We start from the raw sequence: 24,996 nt of genomic DNA, 5'->3' as shown, positions 1-24,996 counted from the left end.
TAAGTAGCAGAATTCTAGACTGGGCAGGACCCAGAACAACATCATAAGAGGAGAGCCAGATTGTGAGAGCTTCTAGGGCCTGGATTCACAGGAGATTCAGGTGTGTCTTCAGAGTCCACATGGAGGAGCAGGCTGTGGCTGTCTTTTGAGTGGTCCTTCTTGGAAGCCCATAGGGCATACCTTCTGCATATGTGACTAAATACTTCTGGGGACCCTGTGGCAGAGAGGAGGTAGTGTCTCTACCTCAGTCAAGGTGTCCCCACACTGTTCTGTTCCAACAGCAATACCTGGCCCTGTTCCAAACCACTTTCTTCTTCTGACTGCTCTCTCTTTCCAGGACCCAGGGAAGTCCAGACACATAGATTCACATAAAGAGATCCTGGTCTGTGGAGGTCATCATCCTCAAATCTACTGGTCAGCAAGGCATGAAAGCCCCAGCCAGAGTTGTTTCCAAGCTCTGTGGAGGACATAGAATTCTGCAGTTCCTAGGAGGACCATGATCTTCACCACATCTCCTACATTGGGTCAGGCTTCCCTACTGCCCCAAGGGCACTTGGAACATTTCTCATGTCCAGGCCTTCAGAGAGCAGAATAATTCTGCTGAGCCTGTTTTTAACAAGCACTATTGCTGGGCTCAGAATCTGAAGGAAATCAGGGTAGGGCTGCTGGGGTTGGGGAAGGAGTGCCATCCACAACCTCTCCCCATATGAAGTCAGCTCCTGGGCTGGAGTTTCCCTGGCCCAGCAGGTAGTGACTCTGAATGGAAAGATGCCCCCCAATTCCAGGCCTGCACAAGATGCTTGAGGGCACATGAGGCAATGTCACATTTTTTACAGGCTTTGTTGCACAAGGGAAACTTCCTTGATCCTCCCCTACAGGCAGAGGCTCTCGTTGTTTACAGAGGGGAAATGGGAGCATTTAAAGAGGTGATTTTGTCCAAGGTGCCACCACAGGCAAAGCTGGAGGCCACCGGGAGCTGTGTGCATGCCAGCCCCTCGGGAAATCCTCCACCATCATGATCAGTAAGTCACAAATACTTCTTATGTAGAGAAACGTGCAGAAAATATTCATGAAAAAATTAAATGATACACAAAATATGACAGCGTGAACAGGATGCCCTGTGACAGCCAGAGTGGGAGAGAGAAACTTGGCAGGCAGACAGCCTTAAGAACCCCTCCTCATGCTGCATTTGGCTTCTGCCTTTCTGCCACTGACGACAGGTGGACTGGACACCTCCTGACCAGCACCTCCATTGGAGCCTGACAGTGTGCTCAGAACCCTGAGCCAATCCCGAGGAATCAACACCCTGACTGGGCAGGTGTGACTGGATTCAGAGACCACCACTTTCAAATCAGCAGTCCTTGGTCTTTATGGATGACTAACTCCCCTCTCACATCATCATACAAAGCCGTAGACAGCAGCCATCTCGCAGCAACACACCCCTGCTTTCCTTCTTTAGTTTCATGTGTCCTCTTATTTTGTTCTCCTGCTCTGTGACCCTGGATCTCATTCTTTGAATTCACAAGAGAAAGAACCTACAAATCCTTTCTCTTCCACCCTTCTCCTGATCATCATAATCAATTTAAGGGAGTGGGAGATTAAATGACAGAAAGCCCTGGAGAACTAGTGAAATCATTTGCATTGTCACCTTTCAGAGGCCCAACAGAGGTACAGATATCCATTCCTAGCTATGTTCCAGATCATTCCACTGAAAAATGAAATTTGAGAGGTAAAGAACCATAGAATTAAAAACCTTCGTACATTAATCTTATTTAAATTATTTATGGGGCTAAGTTCGTAGCTCAGTGGTAGAGGGCTTGCTTACCATGAGTGAGACATTGGGTTTGATTCTCAGCACCACATAAAAATAAATAAAATAAATTATTTATGACCCTACATGAGTACTGGAATTTGAGTGGAGAAATCTGTACACATGATACATGAAAATTAGAAGGAATGTTATCTTGAACTTTATTGAAAACTTATCCTAACTGATGCCACATGCCTCCTTGTTATTTCTGCCAAAGACAGGCAGGCATATTCCCAAATGACTTCCTTTTGAATTCAAAACCACCATGGAAATGAATCAGGAAAAATTCCAACACAACTTGGTTCATTGAGAAGTTAAGGAATTGAAATGTGTCATTTTCTCTGTAAAGTGGTTTAAAATATAGAAACACTTTTAATAAATGCAAACAGTACTCCCTTTGAAATATTACCAATATGAAACTGTGCATGCCTCAAATGCTAAAAGAATGTGCACACACACAAACAACAAACAAGACTTTGTCCTGTATTCTTCATTTTCCATGTTTTATGAGACTGAATTCAAAAGTATTCCCATCACACCAACCAAGCAGAACTACGAGAAATGTTGGTTTGTTGGTTTGTTTTGTCTAATTATGACCTCAGGATATTCATGAACAATCCTTATAATTGAATCAGATTCTATGCTCCTGGGATCCACAAATCAGAGAAAGGAGTCAAGGAGTCTCTCCCAGAAGGGAATTGACCACATCCAAAATCCTAATCCATTTAAGTGCTTAGAGGTGATTGGTGGACGTGACACTGAGTCAGTGGGTGTGGTGGAAAGACTGAGCTGTAAAATGGCTGGAAACTTGGAGAAGACTGTCATTTGAAGATCAGCTCAGAAGAAGAAGCTTTCCTCCTCTTGAGATCCCAGCTGGGAAACCCTGTGGTCAGTGCTCCTGGAGACAATGGGGCAGCTTCACCCCAATGTGGAGGTAAGACTCTGTTTGATGCCTGTGTGAAACCGACATGTTCATCAAAAGCAGCTGATGCTAAAGTCCCTTTGGGTTTTTATCTACCTGCAGAGTCACCATTGTCACCTTGCACTAATGCATGCTTGAATAACAAATAGGCTAATGTGGGGACACAGCTGGTTCCTAGGGAGAAACAATCTCTGAGCTATCAGAGATCTTCTGGGGCTGGGGCTGGGCAGCAGAACATGGGAAACACTTGCTACATGAGTAGCAAGTTGCTACTCGCTCTTCAGTGTCTAACATACACCCCTCCTCTGGCCAACTACATGCTGTCCCAGGAGCCCTACCAAACCTGTCCTCCTCACAGGGTCTGCATGCTGTGTGTGATGCAAGCTCACATGACACGAGCTCTCCACCACCCTGGGGATGTCATTCGGCCCCTGCCTGCATTGGCTGCTGGCTTCCACACATGGCAGCAGGAAGATGCCCATGAGTTTCTGCTGTTCACCCTCAATGCCCTGCAGAAAGCATGTCTGTGTGGGCACAAGCAGTGAGGTGCTCACTCCCAGGACATCACCCTCATGCACCAAATATTTGGAGGGTGCTAGAGATTGCAAATCAAGTGTCTCTGCTGCCACGGCCTTTCAGACATTTTTGACCCCTACCTGGACATCACCCTGGACATCCTGACACCTCAGAGTGTGCAGCAAACCTTGGAGCAGTTGGTAAAGCATGAATGGCTAGAGTGGGAAAATGCCCATTGTGGTGTTTGTCTGAAGAAGATGCCAGCCTGCAAGACATTGAGCCTGCAGACTGCCTAAAAGGTCTCATGCTTGTACTGAAACAATTCTCAGTTCTGAAAGGTGACAAAATTGCTAAGCAGGTGCACTATCCTGAATGTCTTGACATGCGGCCATACATGGCTCAGCAGAGCAGTGGCCTGCTGGCCTGTGCCCTCTATGCAGTGCTGGTCCATGCTGTGGTGAGCTGTCACAGTGGACATTACTATTGCTACATAAAAGCTGGGATTGGCCAGTGGTATAAAATGGACCATGCTAAGGTAGTGGCCTGTGACAATACTTGTGTCCTGAGTCAGTGTGCATATATCCTCTTTTATGTCCAGAAGAGTGAACTTGAACCTGACAGTGGGATCATGTCACTAGACAGGGAACCAAGTCCTCTTGGGCCTGAAGACACAGACTTGGGAGCTGCCCAAGGGGAGCTCCAGGGGGACTCCTGTAGCCACTTAAAGGAGTCAGAGGAGCCCCTTGGCACAGTCACCAGAGAATTCACCTTAGATCTGTGGAAGTTCCTCCAAGAGCAGAAACAACCAAAGTCTGACTCCAACCCCAGGAAAGTAGAATTCACTCTGCCTCCCAATGGAGTCACCACTCACCAGTCAAAACACAGAGGAGGGTAGAGAATTTATGATAATCAGGAAATATACAAGCCCAAGAAGGCTACCAAGAGCACAGTCAGTGAGGGGTCTGTGAACAATTGTGTTAGAGGAAGGGCCAGAGTCACCAAAAGGAAGAAAAAGCAGGGCAAGAGGTTGCAGCGGTGTTCTAGCAATTCAGTACGAGGATGAGCCCAGGTGCCCTCACACACACACACACACACACACACACACACACACACACACACACACACACACACAGAGAACCCATAAAATGTTGGAGATGGGTAGACTCTGTCTAGATCTTCCTCAGAATTCTCCACATGAACTTAGGGGCCAGAATTCTAAATTTCAAATGTTAAATGTGCAACTACAATTCATATCCAGGTCTTCACAATTATTCTGGGACCCCTGAGTTCCCTGCAAAGCTAATGATGGTCTCAAAAGTCAAACCATGGTGACATGCCCAGTTACACAGCTCCAAATATTCTGCCTGGAGCCCCTGGGCTTCCCCAGTCTCGGTGCCCCCCACTGCTGGTCAGGCCTTCTGGCTGCCACTCTTATGTCCTCTGACTCCAGTCCCCCATGGGACCCTTTCTCCATGAACAGGTATCTCTGAAAGAGATGTAGGAGCAGAGCTGCCAGGACACTCTGAGTCTGATAGGTTAGAGTAGAACACAAATGTAGATAAAAATAGCTTAGAGTATTTCAAATCTATGATAACCCTCAGATCTGAGGATGAATGGAAACCAGGGGGAAATTGCACATTAATTTGTACAATTAATGTGTTCATTAAATTATTTGATATGACACACTTGTCTCAAGGGATTATAATTTGTAAATTCTCCCACATGTGAAATAATGTGAGTGAAAAAGTAAATTTCAAAAGGAAATTATATGCAAACTGTAATTGTGACCTCTTTTTCTTGTTTCAATTGAGATATAATTCTTTGTGCCTACAATGTACTATGCAATATTTTGATACTTGTACATATTATGAAGTCTACTACCTCCAATGTTTATCATTTCATGTTGGTGAGAATATTCAAACAACCTCTTCTTTCTATTTTAAAACATGGCAACATGATCACTGTCACCTGGTGAAACTGGAGGATATTGTGTTGAGTGAAGTATGACAGGTACAGAAGGGGAGTATTTTGTTGTCTTAAAGCAGAGCCTCCGTTCTCCACCCTCACTGTGCAGGTGCTGGTCCCGTGGAGTTCCAGAAGTTGCTTCCAAAGCTGTGCTGCTTCCACCTTGCAAATGGCAAGTCAAGGTGGAATTTGTGCCTTCCATGCACAGAGAGTTTTCACTTTCTAGTACCCACTGTAAAAGTCATAAAAAAGAAAATCAATTTTGACAAGAGACTCAAGCATTCCTGATCCACCCATCACTGACTGTGAACTTGTGAGATCGCCCAAGTCTGTTGAACTCTTCTTCACCTGCTCCCACTTCCAAAATAGATTTCAACTGTTTCAAAAGAGACTTCAACCATTTCAGATTTGATAAGAAGAAAACGTATATTCTGAACAGCAGCCAACCTTCAAAAGATGGCTCATTCACATTTGAATGGTGAGCAACCTCCACATCCTCACCTGCATTTCTGACATTTTCATACACAACAGCCATCCTAATGGGGCAAGAGGGTATTGCACTGTGGCTTTGATTTGCATGTAATGGAGAGCTGATGATATTATGTAGTTTTTCTTGGGTTTCTTGGTCATTTTTATTTCTTCTTTTAGAAAGTGTCTATACATGCCATCCATACATTTTTAATACAATAGTTTGTGTTATTGTGGTTGTTATACGATTTTCTATTTTCTCATATATGCTAAATATTAACACTGTCAGATGAAAGGTTGTTCAATATTTTCTCACATTCTATGGATTGTTTCTGCACAAGGATGTGGAAAAAAATGAAACTCTTTTTAACTGTGGATGGGAATGTAAATTAATTGAACCAGTATAAAAAACAGTATGAATTTTCCTCAAATAACTAAAAGCACATATACCTTGTGGTTGGGCTACCCCATCTTGGGCTTGAATCCATGGCAGTTGTCTTCAGCAAGTCAATAAGATACCCACACAGACATGTTTATAGCAGCTCTATTCCCACTAGCTAAAACAAGGGATCAGCCTGGTGCCCACTGACAGAAGACTGGATACAGAAAATCTGCTACATATGTACAATGGTGCAGTGTTAAGCCATGACAAAAAGCACAATCTGTAGGACATTTTGTTAAGCTATGTGATCCAGGAGCAGAAAGACAGTACTTTATGTTCTCTTTTCAAGTGCTGATCAAGAAGTTCAGAAGTGTATCCAGAAAGACCAGTGATTATTACAATTTCATAAGGGTGTGTGGGATGCAGTGGGAAGGGGTTTGAACTCAGAGAGTGCACACCATATGCGTGTATGGTACAATCACACTGAAGCCCATTAATACAAAAATTTAATGTGTGAATAAAAATCACTAAGGAACAAAGAAAAGTATGTGAAAATATATCAAGGACTCAAAGGCTCTTCACTGAAGAGGAGGACTCTTCACTTGATCCTAAACACCTATGGGCACTAAAACTGAGAAAGACACCTGGCACCTCTGCCTTCACTTGCCTCTGAGGCATTCTCTAGGGAAGCCCCTGGATGCCATGAACAGGTCTGGTGGATAAACACCCTGTGATGGGCTCATACTGTCACCCAGGCAGCCAGTTCACTCCTGAGATTACCACCAACCTGGCCACAGTTTGCCCAGGACTGCATGACTCTGACTTCCGGTCCCCTTGTGTGCACCCGAAGGCAGGGCTCAGGAAGTCAGGCCCCTTGCCTCCCTGGCATAGGTGCATTCATTAAAGATCCCCTTCTTACTTTCACTCAGCTAGATGCTTCAACTGGTCTTCTGGGTCAGGCAACAGAAACTAGCGAGATGGGACCCCAGAGCCAGGGACTTCACCCTAACCCTCCAGTGTCACTGGCTCTTTGTGGTTCCAAAATCCGTGGATATTTGTCACCGCCTGCGGCAACAACTTGCACGAGTCTTATGGGTGGTGGAGTGGAAACTGAGGCACTTCTATCTTTCTCTTTAGTGCACTGCTTTCTTGCTTGTTTATAGAGGAAATGAGGTTTACTTGCTTTGAGAGGAGAGAGAGAGAGAGACTTTGCTTATCAGAGAGAAAGAGAGACTTTGCTAAGAGAGTTTGAGAGAAGGACAGACTTTGCTTAGAGGAAGAGAGACTTGCTATGCCTCACTTAAGGCCTGCTGCTTACTGGGGCGTCCTTCATCTTGTGAACTAAGGGTGTGTCTACCTAAGGTGTCCTAGTGATGCGTCTTAATTCTCTGTTCTGCGATCTGCCTTCCGCTGCTTCCCCTACTCGATGCTGCCCGCATTTGTCTAGCTGCTTCCATGTGTTTTCTTCTAGCTGCTGTGTGTGTCTTCTTCTCTGGCTACTGCTGTGCCGCGTGTCTTCTGCTACTGCTTTTCTGCTAATGGCTGCTGTGTCTCTGTCTCGCTCTGCCTATGCTCATATCACCTCCAGGAGGCGGAGAGCAGGGTCACGCCTTTTACGCAAAGATTAGGCGAGTTGCTCGGAGCAGGCAATTAGTGCTCGAGAACACATGCACATACATTGTGTGCATGGACGATAAAATCACCTGAATGTGCTTATGTCAATTAACCTCCTCACTGCCGATGTGATCAGGTGCCATCCCGCCAACATGGCATGGCCCCCAACACTCCAGGAATTACCAAGCTTCAGATCACTGCAGTGAGTGGGAACAGCCTTGCCCCACTCATCATGGAGATCACTCATCTGTACAATAACCAGGAGACTTGGGTCCTCTGACCAAGAGAATACCCCAGTGCTCCTATTGGTTATGAGGGTTGGAGGCTCAAGTCCTCCCAGGAGCCTCCTCTCTCTTCCAGGTTCCAACCCCTTACAGGAGCACAGCTTCCTTATGATGATGCAGCAAATTTCCTATTCCATTTTCTCATGGTGATTGGGGATTGAACCCAGAGTCTCAGGTATACTAGGCAAGCATTCTGCCACTGAGATTCTTCCCAGGCCAGCCCCTCCCAATTTCCCAATTCAAGAGTGAGTTTCAGTATCTACATTTCATAAGTCTCTCTCAGGGGTCTTATCTCTCTATCCACTGTATGTGGTCCCTGGGGGATCTGGGAACTCGCTCTCACTAGGAGGCTCCTTCTGGCCGAGCTGCCTCAGTTTCTGGATAGAATCTCTGGAGGTGGGTCCCAGGTACACCTCCACTGGCAGTTTCCATTCTCTCCCGTTCTCATGCTCCATGAAGTCCCCACTGGGGGCTTCTCCACCTTATGGGACGTTCTCCCTGTAGTCCCTTGTGAACTGGGATACTTCAGGCCCCAGTCCTCCCCAGGGATTGCTTCTGTCCTCAAGTCCTTGTGGACATGGCACTGCCACTCCTCAGTCTCCCCTTTGAGTCACTGGGGAGAACTCAGAGTCTCTCTGGGTGAGAACACCAGCCCCTGTCCTGTTCTAGATCCCATCCTGTTTCAGATCCCATCTGATGAATGTGCCTGACAGGTGACACTCACCGTGTTCCACAGGAAAGTGCTGTCCCTGGGCTGGGGGCACATTTGATTCTTCTTTACACATAGATGGTTGAGTGGGAAAGACTGGAAGGGTGTCATGGATGGGTAACAGGGACCCCTTGTGCCTCTGGACATAGAGTTCAGGGTCACCAAGGAGGGCTCCATGGAGAGCAGATGAATGAAGCAAATGACCCTAGTCCAGCAGAATTTCCTCCAAGGAAAATCCAACAAAAATCTGGTGAAAAAAGAAAGTGGGGGACACTATGTGCCCAAGTTTGTCCCTGTGTCTGGAATCCTCACAGAAGCAAAGTGAAGCTGAACTTGATGTCATTGTTTCTAACTGATTTGAGATACTTCTGGAGGAATATCCACATTCTCGGACTCCACATTCTTATATAATTAATCATTCCATGCATGATTCTGAATACATCTGCGAATCTCCACTTTCAAATAGTTCAAACCGCCCTTCATGCCTGATCCAAATACACCACCACACAGTGACCTTCCCTGATGCAACTATACAAATGCAAAACTCTTCTCTTGCATCTTGACAATTGCAAACCATACGTATGTTTCTTTCTTGGCATTTTCTTCTCGATAAATTATCTTCTCCATGAAGGCAACAGTAATAATGTGTCTTTTAATTTTAAATACAGCATTCTCCACATAATGCCTTGTGCACAATGCTCACAAATATTATGGAAAAAATAAACTCACAAAATGCTGCAAATCCAGATTCTAAATTTTTTTCAATTTCTCTGCTTAACTTGAATTCTTCAGTGACACAATCAGAAAGGCATGCTGCATAGTGTTAGTCGCTCACCCTAAGTGGATTCCTTTTTCTCTGCCATTGAGTCACAAGACAATAAATAGTTGCTATTTTCTCTTTACAATGCACCCTGTATAAAGTCACCTCATCTCTTCAACACTGCTTCATGTTCACAGCTTGTGTTTACTGAGAGAGAGATCACACTTCCTTTCTAATCCTGTCATTCTAGCATCACTATTGACAGTGTCTGCTTTTCATTCCACAAAATTGCCTCAGTTTTCATGGGAAACCACTCGGTGCTTTCTTTACACAGAGCCTACCATTTACCAGCCTCCAATGTGAATCTAAGATCCACATATGTTAAAAGAATTTATTGCTTCAATGATTTGCTTAAATGTGAGTCGGAGGAGAGCAATGTCAAGCAATAAATATATAAGAATGTATTAGTTTTTATATGTTGATCATACATATTGCAGACTTATTAAATTTATTTGTTGGTTTGAACAACTTTTTGATGGAATATTCATGACATTCTCTATATAAGATCATATCACAAACAAACAGAGAATTTAGATTCTTTCCTTTTCTTTCTTTTGTCAAATTTCTCTGTCTAGGACTTCTACTATGATGGAAAGAAGGATGAAAGTGGAATCCTGGTTTTGTACCAAAGTTTAGAGGAAAATCTTTCAATTTTTTCATGTTCAGTATGATAATATCTGTGGGTTTACCAAACATGACCTTTATTGTGTTGAGGGTACATCCTATCTCTGCCTAATTTATGGAGAGCTTTCATTCATACAGAATAGTGAACTTTGTAAAGTGCTTTTTTTTTGCATGTGTTGAACTGATATATGGCTTTTTCCTTCTTTCTCTTCCTATGTATCACAGTTATTGATTTCAGTATATTGAGTATTGGTAATCGTGAGGGAAATGCAAGTGAAAACCACCATGAGATTGCATCCCACACTCATGAAAATGGCTATTATCAAAGTGACAATGTATAACAAGTCCTGGAAAGAGTGTGGGGAAAAAGAATTGTCACCTACTATTGGTGGGGATTTAAACAAGTAGAACCATCATGCCAAACAGGATAAAGGTCCTTTGAGAAATTAAAAATAGAACTACCATATGACCCAGCAATCCTACTACTGGGAATAGATCCAAAGGTAATGAAATCAGTATGGTGATGAAATGTCTGCATTCCCATGTTTATTGTGGTAACACGGGAAACATACTCAAAACATACACAAAAACCAAGTAGCAGAATCTACCTGTAAGTCCATCAATGAATGAATAAACAAAAAATAATATGGTGTGTGCAGACAGTGGCATCTATCCAGGCACAAAAGAAGAATGAAATTCTGTCATTTGTAAAAACGTGGATATATCTGGAGAACATTTCACTGAATTAAATAAATCACACACATGAAGTCAAATACTCATGATCTCACTCATATGTGGAATCAAAACATATGTAGTTCATTGGATGGGATTCTGGAATTATAAAGGAAAACATGGGACTTCTGAGTAAACACTGAATTTTAGTTAATAGTGTATAAGAATCTGTTCATAAATAGTGATTAAAAATGTCAGAGTGCTATAAAGTGTTAATGAGTGGCAAAATGTGGTCTAGAATTTATAGGAAATTCCTGTAATATGTGTAATGCAATTGTTTACAAAATAAAAAATACTATTAAAAATAAATTTTTCTAGCACATATTTGTTTAATTCACTTGTTTAATTAATTACTCATAATCCAAGAATTCACTAGTTCTATTATTTTCATTTTTAAAATATAAGTATTTATGAAACAGACACAAAGTACTGCAGATAGTACACACTTATTAATAATTGTCTACACTTTGTATTCCATATAAAATAATAACTTTATATGTACAATTGGGTAGGTATGCCCTTTTTGGTTCTGATCTAATACCTACATTATAAACATGTAAAAATATTCAATGACTATCCAGTCAAATAAAATCAGGGAACATCTTATTTTAGCAATATTAATGATACACATTAAATATGTATGTGTACATATTACATATACAAAATATGTTACATGTTAAATATATTACATAGTAAATCACTACATTATTCTAAATCAGACATATTTTCATGGTAACAAATTACAGACTTTTGTTCATCTAATCATATGATACAAAGTTTTAAAAATTGTGGAAAGAAATGAACAATGTTTTCCAATGAAATATCCTCTGGATAAAAGGTGATTAGAACTCCTACCTCCTTGTTCAGGACAAAGACAAGAAATAATTGAGAAAGTATGTTGATGAACGTAAACCTTCCACAAGACGTATGCATATGTATTCCCAATTTGAAAATGAACAGGACAGATAAAGAAATAGATGATTTATTCCTCAAATGAAACTAAATAATTATAGGAAATTGTATGGAAAATAAGGAGGCGGGAGGCATCTTAATATCACCTTTGAAGGGAAAGTATGCAAAACTATACTGCGAGTACTGCTATCACCCCAATGATGCCGTCATAACTCCAAAACCTCTAGCCCACAGTACAGCACTGACCAACCTTTCAAAACTTCTGCCCTTCATGAAGCAATGACCAAGCCATCACAATTGGTCAGAATCAACTTTGGAATGCTGGAATCTGTGATAAAAACGTTTAGAAATTAGGGGATGACTTAACAAATAAAGAAGCCTCTGAATTTCCTGAAGTCAGAATGGTGACCTTTTCACTGACCCAGCTCTCAGGGCCTCCTCTTCAAGTGTGGCAGTCACCAAGGCAGGGAACCCACATTCCTGTGCACAGTGGTAGGTCAACCAGCGCTTTCAATTGCTGTCCTGTGTCCAGATTTCCCTGGTGGCTTCCAGAATGATAATCAGAGGGGCTTTTCTATCTCTCAAGAACCTCAGAATTTTTTCTACCTAAGTCTCTACTCTGCCTCCAGGAATTCTGCATATGGGATTGGCTTTCTCACTCCAGCAATCCACAGGGTGGACCACCATGCTTAAGAAGACCACACCTAAACCTGCTGAGAAGAGAAACAGAAAACTTTGAATTCCAAAGGAAAGAATTCTTGTATTTATTATTATTATTATTATTTGATTCATTGTACACAAATAGATACAACTTCTCATTTCTCTGGTTGTACCCAGGGTAGAGTCACACTTTTTGTCTAATAATACATGTACATAGGATAACACTCTTTGTCTCATTTCATTATATTTTCTTTCCCCCACACACTCCTCAGCACTCATATTTCTCTACACAATCCATCCATCCTCCATCATCCACTTATAAGAGAAAATATTCAGCCTTTGATTTTTTGGAATTGGCTTATCTCACTTAGCATGATATTCTTCAACTCCATTCATTTACCTTCAGAAGTCACAATTTTATTTGTCTTTATGGCTGAATCATATTCCATTGTGTATATATACAACAGTTTATTTGTCCATTCATCTATTGGAGGACACCTAGGTTGGTACCACAATCTAGATATCTTTAATTTTGCTTTCACTCTTCCTATGATCTAGCACCTTTATATATTCACTTCTAATTTCATTAACATTAAATCCTACACCTCTTTTCATCCTCTTTGTCCACCATTAAAAATCATGGGTTTTATTGCAAACCGATTGTTTATGCTATAGATAGCAAACACATCATCTGTGTTTATTACAACAATACATAGTATCTAATATCGATCTCCACTTTTAAAGTGAGATATTGGAAACCTGCAGGGACACTATAAGCCTGTAGGGGGAAAACTGCAATACCTTGGATCCACACTGCTAGAAGAGAAGATACACAAACAATATTGAAAAAATGGAAGAAAATGTCCAAACCAAAGATACTATATTAATAGTACTGACAGCAGTAGAAGAAATGTCAGAAAAGGAGTTCAGAATGTACATAATAAAAATGATCCACAAAGTGAAGGATGAGATAAGAGTGCAAATGCAGGCAATGAATATCACTTCAATAAACAGTTAAACGAGCAAATGCAGGAAGCAAAAGATCACTTCAATAAAGAGATAGAGATTCTGAAAAAAACAAACAGAAATCCTTGAAAGGAAGGAAACAACATACCACATTAAAACTCTATGGAAAGCTTGACCAACAGACTAGATCATGTGGAAGAGAGAACCTCAAACAATGAAGACAAAATATTTAATCCTGAAAACACTGTTGACCAAACAGAGCAGATGGTAAGAAATCATGAACAGAACCTTCAAGACTATGGAATACCATGAAAAGACCAATTTAAGAAACACTGGGAAAGAATTCTTTATCTTTTCATCAGGATTTTTTAATTTATTTTTTACTGTTTAATTGTGCCCTAAATGGTACATGGACATTTATACAGTTTCATTTTTTGTCTCATCTCTAGCATTTTTGAAGCCAGTAATTTTACAAGGATTAATTTTTTATAAACTAGGATATTTGATTACTATGTTTTAGTTATATTTTGTATTTTTAATGTTTGTTTATAATTTTTTTATTTAAATTTTTATTTATATATATATATTTAATCTTCTACATGTTTCCCTTAATCCTTTCTTTTCTTCTGCTAACATCACCAACAGACAAGACCACATGGAAGACAAACCTCAGGCAATGAAGACAAAATACATAATCTTGAAAATAGAGTTGATCAGAGAGGAAAGATACTAAGAAACCATCTATTATTCTGTTTCACTCTTCCTTTAATCTTTTACTTCTGTCTTCTCTCCTTCTCCCTCTTAATCATCACATCCTATGTCAATTCTACTCTCTCCATTTTTAGCATCTGAACTTGTAAACACTTTTGTAAACTTGCTGTTTTTATTATAGGCATAATTGGTCATAACATTTCTGTTTATTGTGATAATTCACATTGTGTATGTCGTCGTAGGAAAAGTTTGGTGTAATGCTGTAAATTGTTTGCATTGTTTGCTTTAATTATTTATCTCCCCCTAAGCAGTGAAGTATTGGAAACCTTCAGGAACACTAAGTCCAGAGGGTAGAAACTCTAGCACCTCAGATCCATACTGTTAGAGGGAAAAAGCAAGGAAACAAATCACCCCAAGCAAACCAAGATATTCCACTAATAGAACCCATTGATACCACAGTGGAAGAAATGTCAGAGAAGAAGTTTAATATGTACAGAGTTTACTTATCTGCAAAGTAAAGAATGGTGTGAGAGAGCAAATACAGGTAGCAAGAAATCACTTCAATAAAGAGATAGGGATTCTAAAAAAATTTCCTTGATATGAAGGAAACAATAAACCAAATTAAAAATTCAATAGAAAACAATACCAGCAGACTAGACCACTTGGAAGACAGAACCTCAGGCAATGAAGACAAAATAAAACATCTTGGAAATAGAGCTGATCACAGAGAAAAGATGTTAACATACCACGAACAGATCTTCCAGGAATTATGGGATAAGATGAAAAGACCAAATTTAAGATTTATCAGAAGAGATGATCATGTGAAAATATAAACCAAAGGAATGGATAATCTTTTCAATAAAATGTATCAGAAAATTTCCCAAAGCCAAAGAATGAAATGGAAAACCAAATACAAGAGGCTTACAATACTCAAATATGCAAAATTACAACATAGCCATGTCAAGGCACATTGGAATGAAAATGCCTAGCATACACAATAAGGACAAAATTGTAATAGCTGTGAGAGAAAAATATCACATACATATAGTGGGAATACAATTTGGATCTCAGTTGATTTCTCAACCCAGACCCTCAAAGTCAGGAGGTCCTGGAACATTTCCCAAGCTCTGAAAGAAAATGGATGCCAAACAAAAATCCTATATGCAACAAAATTTAATCTCAGATTTGAAGATGAAATAAAAACCTTCCATGATAAACAAAACTTAAAATAATTTGAAACAGAAAGCCTGCACATCAGAATATTCTCAACAAAATATTCCAAAAAGAAGATTCCATCTCACCCCAATTAGAATGGTAATTATCAAGAATACAAGCAACAATAGGTGTTGGCAAGGATGCGGGGGTAAAGGTATACTCATAGATTGCTGGTGGGACTGCAAATTAGTGCAGGCACTCTGGAAAGAGTGTGGAGATTCCTCAGAAAACTTGGAATGGAACCACCATTTGATCCAGCTATCGCATGCCTTGGCCTATACCCAAAGGATTTAAAATCAGGATACAATAGAGATACAGCCACATCAATGTTCATAGCTGCTCAATTCACAATAGCCAGATTGTGGAACCAACCTAGATGCCCTTCAATTGATGAATGGATAAAGAAACTGTGATATATATATATGTAGTTTGTTCCTCTGAATTTTCTAATTGTCATTTTTGTGTATAGTGGTCTGTAAATAACAAGTAGGTCCAGGTGGCTGATAATGTTGTTAAGCCTTCTATGTCATTACTCCCCCCAGCAACATGAGGGGGTCTCAAAGTCTCCAAATATGATTATGGGTGTGTTTTTCTTAGATTTATGAAATTTTGCTTTATCTATATTGAAAATTGGTTAGTAGACACATACACATTTAGGATTGTTTTACTCTCTTAATGAAGTTGCCTTATTAAGGTTCCGAAATGTTCCCCAGTGTCTCTGACAATACTACTTCTTGAAATTTATTTTATATTAATAGTCCTATTTTAGGTTTCTCTTGCTTATTTTTCTTTTACTTATTGGTGTATCAATATTTAAAATGTAGAGCATAAAGGTATAGTTTCATTTTTACACATGTCGAGGATTTATTACTATTAATTTCAATATCTAATTCATTATACTTACATTAATTATTGATATTATTGGAAAAAAAAAGAAGACCTGATATAAAGATCAATGAAAAATTGGGTAAATGATAGGTTTGATGGTGTACTGTTTGGAAAATGTGTTGAATAGTCCTGCTGTCAGACTCAGAGAGAAGATTGTTGGAATGATTTAATTACAATTGTTCATTCTCTCATATCATGTGGTACATAGAAACAGATTAATTTTATTGTTTGTTGACACTTTTCATTTGCAAATAAAAAATAACGTATACATATTTATGCTTATACATTACCATAGGCAAACTCTTAGTTATCTCATTATGGTTTTAATGGGAAATTCTCTAACAACAATAATTCTGTGTACATTTCATTTGCTTCTTTGACATTCAATTATGCTGTTCAATGAAATACCACTTTCTGTGTTTCATTAATTTTTAATTGCATTATTTGATGATTGTTGAGTTTTCCAGTCCTTGTATATTTTGTAAACAAGCATGTGTATTGCAAATGTTTTCTGATAGTCAAAGAAGAAGAAGGAGGAGGAGGAGGAGGAGGAGGAGGAGGAGGAGGAGGGGGAGGGGGAGGAGGAGGAGGAGGGGGAGGGGGAGGAGGAGGAGGAGGAGGTCAGGCACAGAAGAAAAATACCACATACTCTAATAGACATGTGGGTGCTAATGCTGATCTCATAGGAGGATAGAGCAGAAATTGGTGACCAGAGCTTCAGAAGATGTGGGAGAAAGGGTAGTGTTAATAGATACAGAGGTACAGTGCGAGAGGAGAATTACTTCTAGTGTTCTATAGCAAAGTGTAATAACTACAGTTGAGAACAATTGATAGATATTTCAAAATGAGAAGGTTCTGAATGTCCCCAACAAAAAGAAATGATAAATATTGGAAAACAAAATATTGAAGGTGGTTCATATACAAGGTGACCTGATCTGATTATGCATTGTATAAATGTACCAAAATATCACTCTGAAGTCCATAACAATATGTAATTGCTATTTGTCAAGAAAAATTATATGTAAATAAGTATTTTAGAATTTTTAAAGAGTAGAAAGTAGAAAGAAATGAGAAAGTGTGAGTTTCAACATGCATACAAAGTATTAATGATTAATATTAGAAAAACCACTCCAGGTGAACATAGAGGTCATGCAGAACTCTCAAAATACTTTGAGAAAAGTGACAGAAAATAATTAAGATTGTGCCTGTATCATTAGATGGGCAAATTTATCATAGTATTAAAGTTTTCTCAGACTCTATTTATATCATTTGATAAAATAGTAGAGGAAGTATTATCATTAGGGTTATGGAAATTAAGTATACATACATATGAAAATCTGTAATCAGAATCACAATTCATGTAAACTCACCTTTATTTTGGAGTTCAGGTACAGATGGGTGAGTGAATTCTATTTTTGTTCAGGACATTAAATTTGACACAAAATACAATGGATTTTTGTTTTTTTAAAGGGAGAAATTGCAATTTGCATTATATTCAATTACATTATAATTTACGTTAAAATTATGTGTGTAATTTTAATTTAAAGCAGAGATATCACAGCTATTGAAGGTTAGTAGAAAAGGAAATTCTGATGGTTTCAGCTAATACTTGTCAAAATATCAAATGGAGCAATTCTATCTTCCTAGTCCCCAGGCATTCAATATAAACATCACTGCCAAACATCCCGGACCAAAAGCTTGTGGAAGAAGCATTATGAGTGTATGCTGCTCTCTCCTCCAGAGGATGTCAAGATAGACTGGCAGGAAAGGGCCACTGACTCCTGCAGATGGAACCGCCTGTCACACAGATGGGACACTCATGTGGTGTACCTCCACTATGATTGCTCTTGTAATCCTGAACATGAAATCAGTCACTATGGGATTGTCCACACAGCTTGTTGACAGTCTTCCTGTTAACAAACACTGAGCAGATGCAGATGTGTGAGTTACATCTTCTTGTGATTCATTTAGTTTTGGTGAATCTTCCTAGGTATGAGATTCTTGTTTGGCAAACAACATGAAAAGTTGACAATATTTTCCATATAAAAACATACATTAACTTAGATACATTTGAATCATTCACTAACCACTAATGATCTAAAGACAAAAGGTTCTTACATTTTTACTTCCATGTGCATACCACATTTCTCTCAGGTTGGTCAATTATCCTCTATTTGGTAGCATCCTAATACCAGAGCTGCTGGAATAATTTTGAAAGCTTCTATAAGTTGAAAGACCAAGTACATGAGCAGTGTTTGTGAAGTGAACCATAGTTTTAAGATTTTATATGTTGGTTTTTAATTCATTTAAATTTCTCAGGGATTACAATATATGAAGAGATTTTGGGTGAGAAATTGCTCACTGTCCATTTAATTACACACAGTTAGTTATGCTCAGTCACGAATTAATGACTTGGGTCTTTCATCTCTATCACCAACATTCACATGCAGAGAACTTACCACTGACCCTATGACAGGGATGCTTTTCCTTCTGATGTGGTCATGAATTTCACCTCAATTATTTTATTTACACCTTTCTCACCTATTTTTCTTTGAAATACATCATGTATCCAGAGAATGGGGAGAAAAAGAACATTAAAATGTATCACTCCCCATGAGTGCATAATGGCCCATTTGGCATATCAGTGGAGTAGATAAGAAAATTGCAGGAAATTCTCCAGGTATTAGAAACACTATCCTGTGCATCCAAGCTTATGAAAAGTTTCAGAAGAAGAGCACAAAATTTTAAAAAGAAAATTTAGGCTGGGCAGGTAATAAGCAAGAATATCTTCACAGTGCAAAATGAAGATGAAGATCTCTCTAAGAAACTTTAACTCCAACATACAATTAATAATTTTCCCTCTAAACTAAAAACAGTGGTAAGATTTCATGGTTATGGCAGGACATATGACAACATAGGAAGACTTTTGTCTCACCTATTTCCTCCTAGATGAGATCATTCATTCTGCAATTCCAACCTTTGGTTGGTATTTCAAAACATACTCCATGGTCATATAGATTGAGGCAAAGTCCCTGATGCTTGGCTGGACAGGCCTTGCAGAATGCCTCTTCCTACTAACAAAGACAGCACTTCTTCCTACTTCAAATGGAAAATCACACAATACTTTCACAAATAATTCATGCAGACATAAAATCAACAGGAAATAAAGCAGAGTTAATTCATACCATAAGGCAAATGGACTTAAAAGAGACTACAGGATATTTTATGAAACACCAACTTAATCCCCATCTTACTCAGCTACTTATGAAACTTTCTGCAAAATAGATTATATTTTAGATGACAAAGAATGTCTTAAAAGACATAAAATAGCCAAAATAATTCCCATCTACTTATCAGATATTAATGGAATAAAATTAGAAGTTCAGGTGAGGAGCAATAGCTTATCAGGTGTAAGGCACTGGGTTTGATTCTCAGCACCACATAAATGTGAATAAATAAATAACATAAAGCCATTATATATCTAAAACTAAAGAAAAATATTTTAAAAATTAGAAGTGAACAGAAAATGTACAAGCACATGGATTTTGAACAATACACTTTTGAATAATTTGCTGGTCACTGAAGAAATCAGAGGAGAAATTGAAAATTTCTCAGAATCAAATGAGAATAGAAATACAGCATACAAACTCTCTGAAACACAGTGATGGCAGAAAGATCATAGCTAGGAGTGCCTTCATTAAGAAATCAGAAAGAATCCAAATGAATATGCTAATGCTGCATTCTAAGATATTAGAAAAAGAAGAACAAACTAGTTCCTAAATCAGTAGAAGTAAAGACAAAATAAAGATCAAGGTTAAAATTACTAAGATAGAAAATAAAAGAACAATAAACAGGGTAGGAAAAGTAGGGACTTTAAGAGTATGAACAATGAAAACCCCTTATACAAATGAAATTTAAAAAGGAAAAAGAAGACTTGATAAAGCTAAAAATAAAAAAGAACATAATACATGAGTCAACACTGAAATTAGAAGATCATTATCAACCATTTTGAAAACATGTATTTCAATAAATTGAAAAATTTAGAAGAAACGAGTATGTTTCCAGACACATATAAATTGTCAAATTTGAATCAAAATAGTGGGGAAAACCTAAACAGATCCAATAATAACCAGTGAGATTTAAGCAGTAATTAAAACCCATGCAGAGCAGTAAGGAGGAGAAGAGGAAGGGGACTGAGGGGGAGGGAGGGGAGATGGGAAATGGGAAGAACTGCACAATGATATTGAACAAATTATTTCTTGTAAATGTGTGCATATGCTACAAAGAATTCCACCTTTAAGAGTTAAATAACAATATAAAAGACAATAAATAAATAGAAAAGATGAGCAGGGTAGAGGACAGGGAACAAGGGAGAGGAGAAGTGTGGAAAGTCACCTATATCTAACAGAATCATACTTGGTTGAGCCATGGAATACAGAGGCCTGACTCCCAGGAACTGGCAGCCATGACAGACTGCTCCAGATAGCCTGGGAAGGAAGTGGCCCTGTGTGGGAGTGGCTTACCTTCTGAGTGATATGCGAGTTCCCTAAACAAATGAATTCCCTAACTCCACCCCATCCTGTTCATCACAGAAGAAGTACCTCTTAGTCTTGACCCCTTTACCTGTGTGACTATGAAATAAAGAAGAGGACAAAATATGGTATGGCCTGATCCATCACGCTTCCTCCCATTATTGGCTCTTGTGTGTTTATTGATTAGATATATATATGGGTAATTAATTGATTTATAGCCAGCATTGTCCTCAGCAGTTAACACTTCCCTGTTTCTTGCTAAATGTGCCTGAAATCCCCACAGAGGAGGATAAGAGGAAGCACTGATGCCTGAGGTAGAGAAAATGATCTTTCACACATGTAAAATTAGGTCAAAATAGACCCCATGATTATGTGTAACTATAGCACACGAGAAAACATTAATTGAAAAGAGAATAGCATATGGAGGAATATTTAAAAATTCTTGGGTAAATTAAGAAAATTTCAAAATGTTGAGTGTTTATAATATATAACCCCAATTTTATCCATACAACCCATTCATCATATACATAAAATTCAATTTATACAGCATCTCCTTTCAGACACTATGTTGTAGAATTATATGTTCAATTTCAACTTCCTCTTCTTCAAAATAGTATAATTACTCACAAAAACAGGTCGTTTAGACATATGAGTTGCAGTTCCTCAAACAAAGGTTCAGTGAATCAAAGCCCATGATTAAAATGAGGCTCATGTTTGTTTTTTAATTTTTTTTTTTTTTTTTGGAAATAAAGCCTTATTGGTTATTCTGAAGAAAAAAAATTAAAAGAAAGAAAGAAATCTTCCAAAAGAAAAACAAAAATTTTCAGGATCAGATGGTCTCACATCTGAATTCTAAAAGACCTTTAAGGCTGTACTAGTGTGAACTTGACTCAAATTATTCCAGGAAATAGAAAGGTAACACAAACAGCCTTACTCTATATAGCCAGTATAACTCAGATACCGAGTCCAGATAGGTATGCTTCAAAGAAAGAAAGCTCTATACCAGTATTCTTCAAGAACAAATATGCAAAAGTCCTTAGCAAAATATTATCAAATCAGTCAACATCGCACTGAACAGATTGCACACCACGGTCATGTTGATTGCATTCTCGGGATGCAAGAACAGTCCAACATAGGTGAATCAACAACTGCAATAGGCTTTGTAAATTGTATCTAGGACATAAAGAACACATACATCTCAAAAGGTACATAAAAGCTTCTGACAAAATTTGACATCCTTTTGTGACAAAATATGGAATAAACTAAGGATAGAAGGAACTTATCTCAACATTGTAAAGTCTCTATATGACAACACAAAGCCAAAATTATAGTGAATGGAAAAAAACTGAAAGCATTCTCTGGGCTACCAGAAACAACTTAGGGTGCCCATTCACAACACTCCTTTTCATTAAGGTGTTTGAAACTTCAGCCACAGAACTTAAGCAGAAGAAGGATATAAAAGGGATACAGGTAGGAAGGAGAGGTGAGATTGTCCTCACATTATTTGCAAGCAGAAACAATCTCACTTCTTTCTGAATCTTTCTTTAATTTTATGAATCACATCATTTGCAAACAAATAATTTTGTTGAGAAAATTCTGAAAGCTCCACTGGAAGACTTCTAGAACTGATTAATAAATTCATCAAAGTTATAGGATTCAGAATCTGAGTATACCAAGAATGGATCTGCTACAGAATCAATCCAGAGAGCAATTGTATTCACAAGGGCTTTTAAAATGAAATAAAATACTTATGAATGAATCTAAACAAAAAGTTAAAAGACCTTTACATTGGAAACTCACACAAACACACACACACACACAGAAATTTTAAAAGTGATGAGAAGGTGAAAAATCCTCCAATATTAATGGAAAAGTATTATTGCTTTTTTGAAATGGTCAGGCTAACATAGCATTCTACAGATTCAATGAAATCCCCAACAAAATATCAATAATATTCTACTTAGAAAGAAAAACTAATCCTAAAATTTATACTGAAGAAAAAAGACCAGTAATAATAACTAAAACAATTTTGACTGAAAAAAAAGTTAAGGAGGAGGAGTAAATGAATGACCTCAAATATAGTACAGAGCAATATAGGATAGTAACAAATATAGGATAGTTCTGGTGTAAAAATAAACACGTGGATTTATGAAGCAAAACATAAGACATAGAGACATCCCTGCAGAGATACAGGTAACAGTCATCTAATTCTGTAGATGACAAGGCAACAAAATCTTGTGTTGAGGGAAAGACAGCAAGCATCTTTACCAAGTGGTGTGAGGAAAACTGGATATGAATGAAAAAACTTTCATACATAGGACCAGGCAGCAAGTTTCTTCATAAGAATCCTGTAGCTCAGAAAACACCGCCAATAAGCAATCAATGGAATGTCAAGGAGCTAAAATGCTTTTACATGGTGACAGAAACAACTAGCAGGATGAAGGGAAAATCTCAGAGTATAGAAAAATATCTTTGCCAGCTCCTCTTCAAGAGAATTGAAAGCTAGAACATATAAAGAACTCAAATAACCTACCACTCACAAAATAAATCATTGAGTAAATGAACAAATGAGGTAGACATTTTCAGAAGAGTAAGTACAAATAAATGGTCAACAAATACATGAAAAATGTTTAAAATCTTTAGCTAACACAGAAATGCAAATCAATGTTTTAATGACATTTTTATCTCAATGCAATTAGAATAACAATCAATCATCAAGAACACAAATAACAGTAAATGCTGGCAAGAATGTAGAAGAAAAGAAACACAAAGATTTCAGGGGCTTAGTTTTGAAGTGAGAAGTGAGCCTTATTGGATGACCTCCAAGTGTGACCTGACTTTTTCCTCTCAGAGATTTTTATATTCTTTTCTCTTTTTCTTTGTTAGTCATTTGGAACCAGATGACACACAAGAATTTAGTGAACTGACTGATGAAAGTGGTGTAGCCTGGAAATTTGTTATTCAACAAGTTCTGACATCGAGCAAAGACAATCATATTTAGTTTATTTTAACATAGATAGTTCATGTCACACAGAAACACGAAAGCACTCATGAACACAGTCACTCACACAAGAATAGAAGAAAAGTTGTTTTTACTACGCTTAACCTTGGTGTGACTCTACTATGTCTACTAATGTTTGTAAATGCTTGAATGTCTTCCAGTCACAAATCACAGGTATTTTGGACTCTGCCTTAACCTTTAATGAGATACTTACTATCCATGGTTTTCAGGAAATGGCTTATCATACCAATTGCTTTTGTGATAATTGTACACAAAATTCTATGCTTTGTTGTCCTGTTTATTGTTGTCCTAGTATATTCCATCTGCCACCTAGACCTCCAGATTGCCATGATGCTGCATACCCTTAACCGTCTGTGCCCCACCTGATAGAGAGCAAGGACTTTGGGTCACTCTGACCAACATCACCCTTTCTCATCAGGAAAAGTCAGACTGAATCAGTGCCCAAAGAATTTAGGTGCCTGAGTCTTAGCAGGTGGGAATATCAGTTAGTGTTTTAGTCAGCTTCCTTTATTGCTCTGACTCCTTTATTGATCTGAGTAGAAAAATTTCAAGGAAAAAGGTTTGTGCGGAGGCTCAGGGTTTCAGAGGTCTCAACCCATAGTTCCTTTCCTTGGGGCTCAAGATGTGGCAGCACATCTTTGTAGAAGGGTGTGTCAGAGGGAAGCAGCTCACATGATGATCAAGAGTCAGAGAGAGACTCCATTCACTGGTTACAAAATATATACCCTAAAGGCATGTCCCCAGGGACCCCCAGCCTCAGGCCTCACCCTCCTGTCTACAGTTACCACTCAGTTAATCCCATTAGAGAATCAATTCTCAGGTTGGGTCAAGGTTCTCATAAGTCAATCATTTCTCCTCTAAACCTTCTTGCATTGTCTCACACATGAGTTTTGGGGGACACCTCACAACCAAACCATAGTCACTCAGGGGAGGGAGAGGATAACGAGGTGAATGCACAGCACAGCAAGCCTCCTCTGACAGCAGAGATGTCAGGCCTTGTGTGTCAATATCTTCCTCAGCTGTCATCACATCTGCTTGAGAAAACTTGTCTTTCAAGATCAGATCACACCCTACCCTGGGTCTTGGACTCTTTCTTGTTTCCCAAACTGACTTAACCCCAATCACCCTGGCAACCAAAGCATTAAGACAATGAAAAACAAAACAACTTCACTGAGGGTTATTCAAAGGATAACAAAAAGTCAAGGAGCAAGCAATTGAGGCAAAAAGAGTGGAACTCAATTCCC

At 38.7% G+C, this 24,996-nt stretch overlaps 1 long non-coding RNA gene and 1 pseudogene across 2 annotated transcripts in view; both read left to right on the top strand.

Annotated features, from left to right (window-relative positions):
• Positions 1 to 24,996, top strand: part of LOC306660663 — a 781,776-nt gene that overhangs the window by 205,861 nt on the left and 550,919 nt on the right. The window lies entirely within an intron of this gene.
• Positions 2,718 to 4,143, top strand: LOC306662146 (ubiquitin carboxyl-terminal hydrolase 17-like protein 17; annotated as a pseudogene). Its single transcript has 2 exons — positions 2,718 to 2,744; positions 2,882 to 4,143. The product of its transcript is annotated as a ubiquitin carboxyl-terminal hydrolase 17-like protein 17 (transcript).

This window comes from Sciurus vulgaris, assembly GCF_902686455.1.
Source record: "Sciurus vulgaris genome assembly, chromosome: 5".
NCBI classification, from domain to species: Eukaryota; Metazoa; Chordata; class Mammalia; order Rodentia; family Sciuridae; genus Sciurus; species Sciurus vulgaris.
Note: the sequence above shows the minus strand (reverse complement) of the source record. Positions and strands in the feature narration are given on the sequence as shown.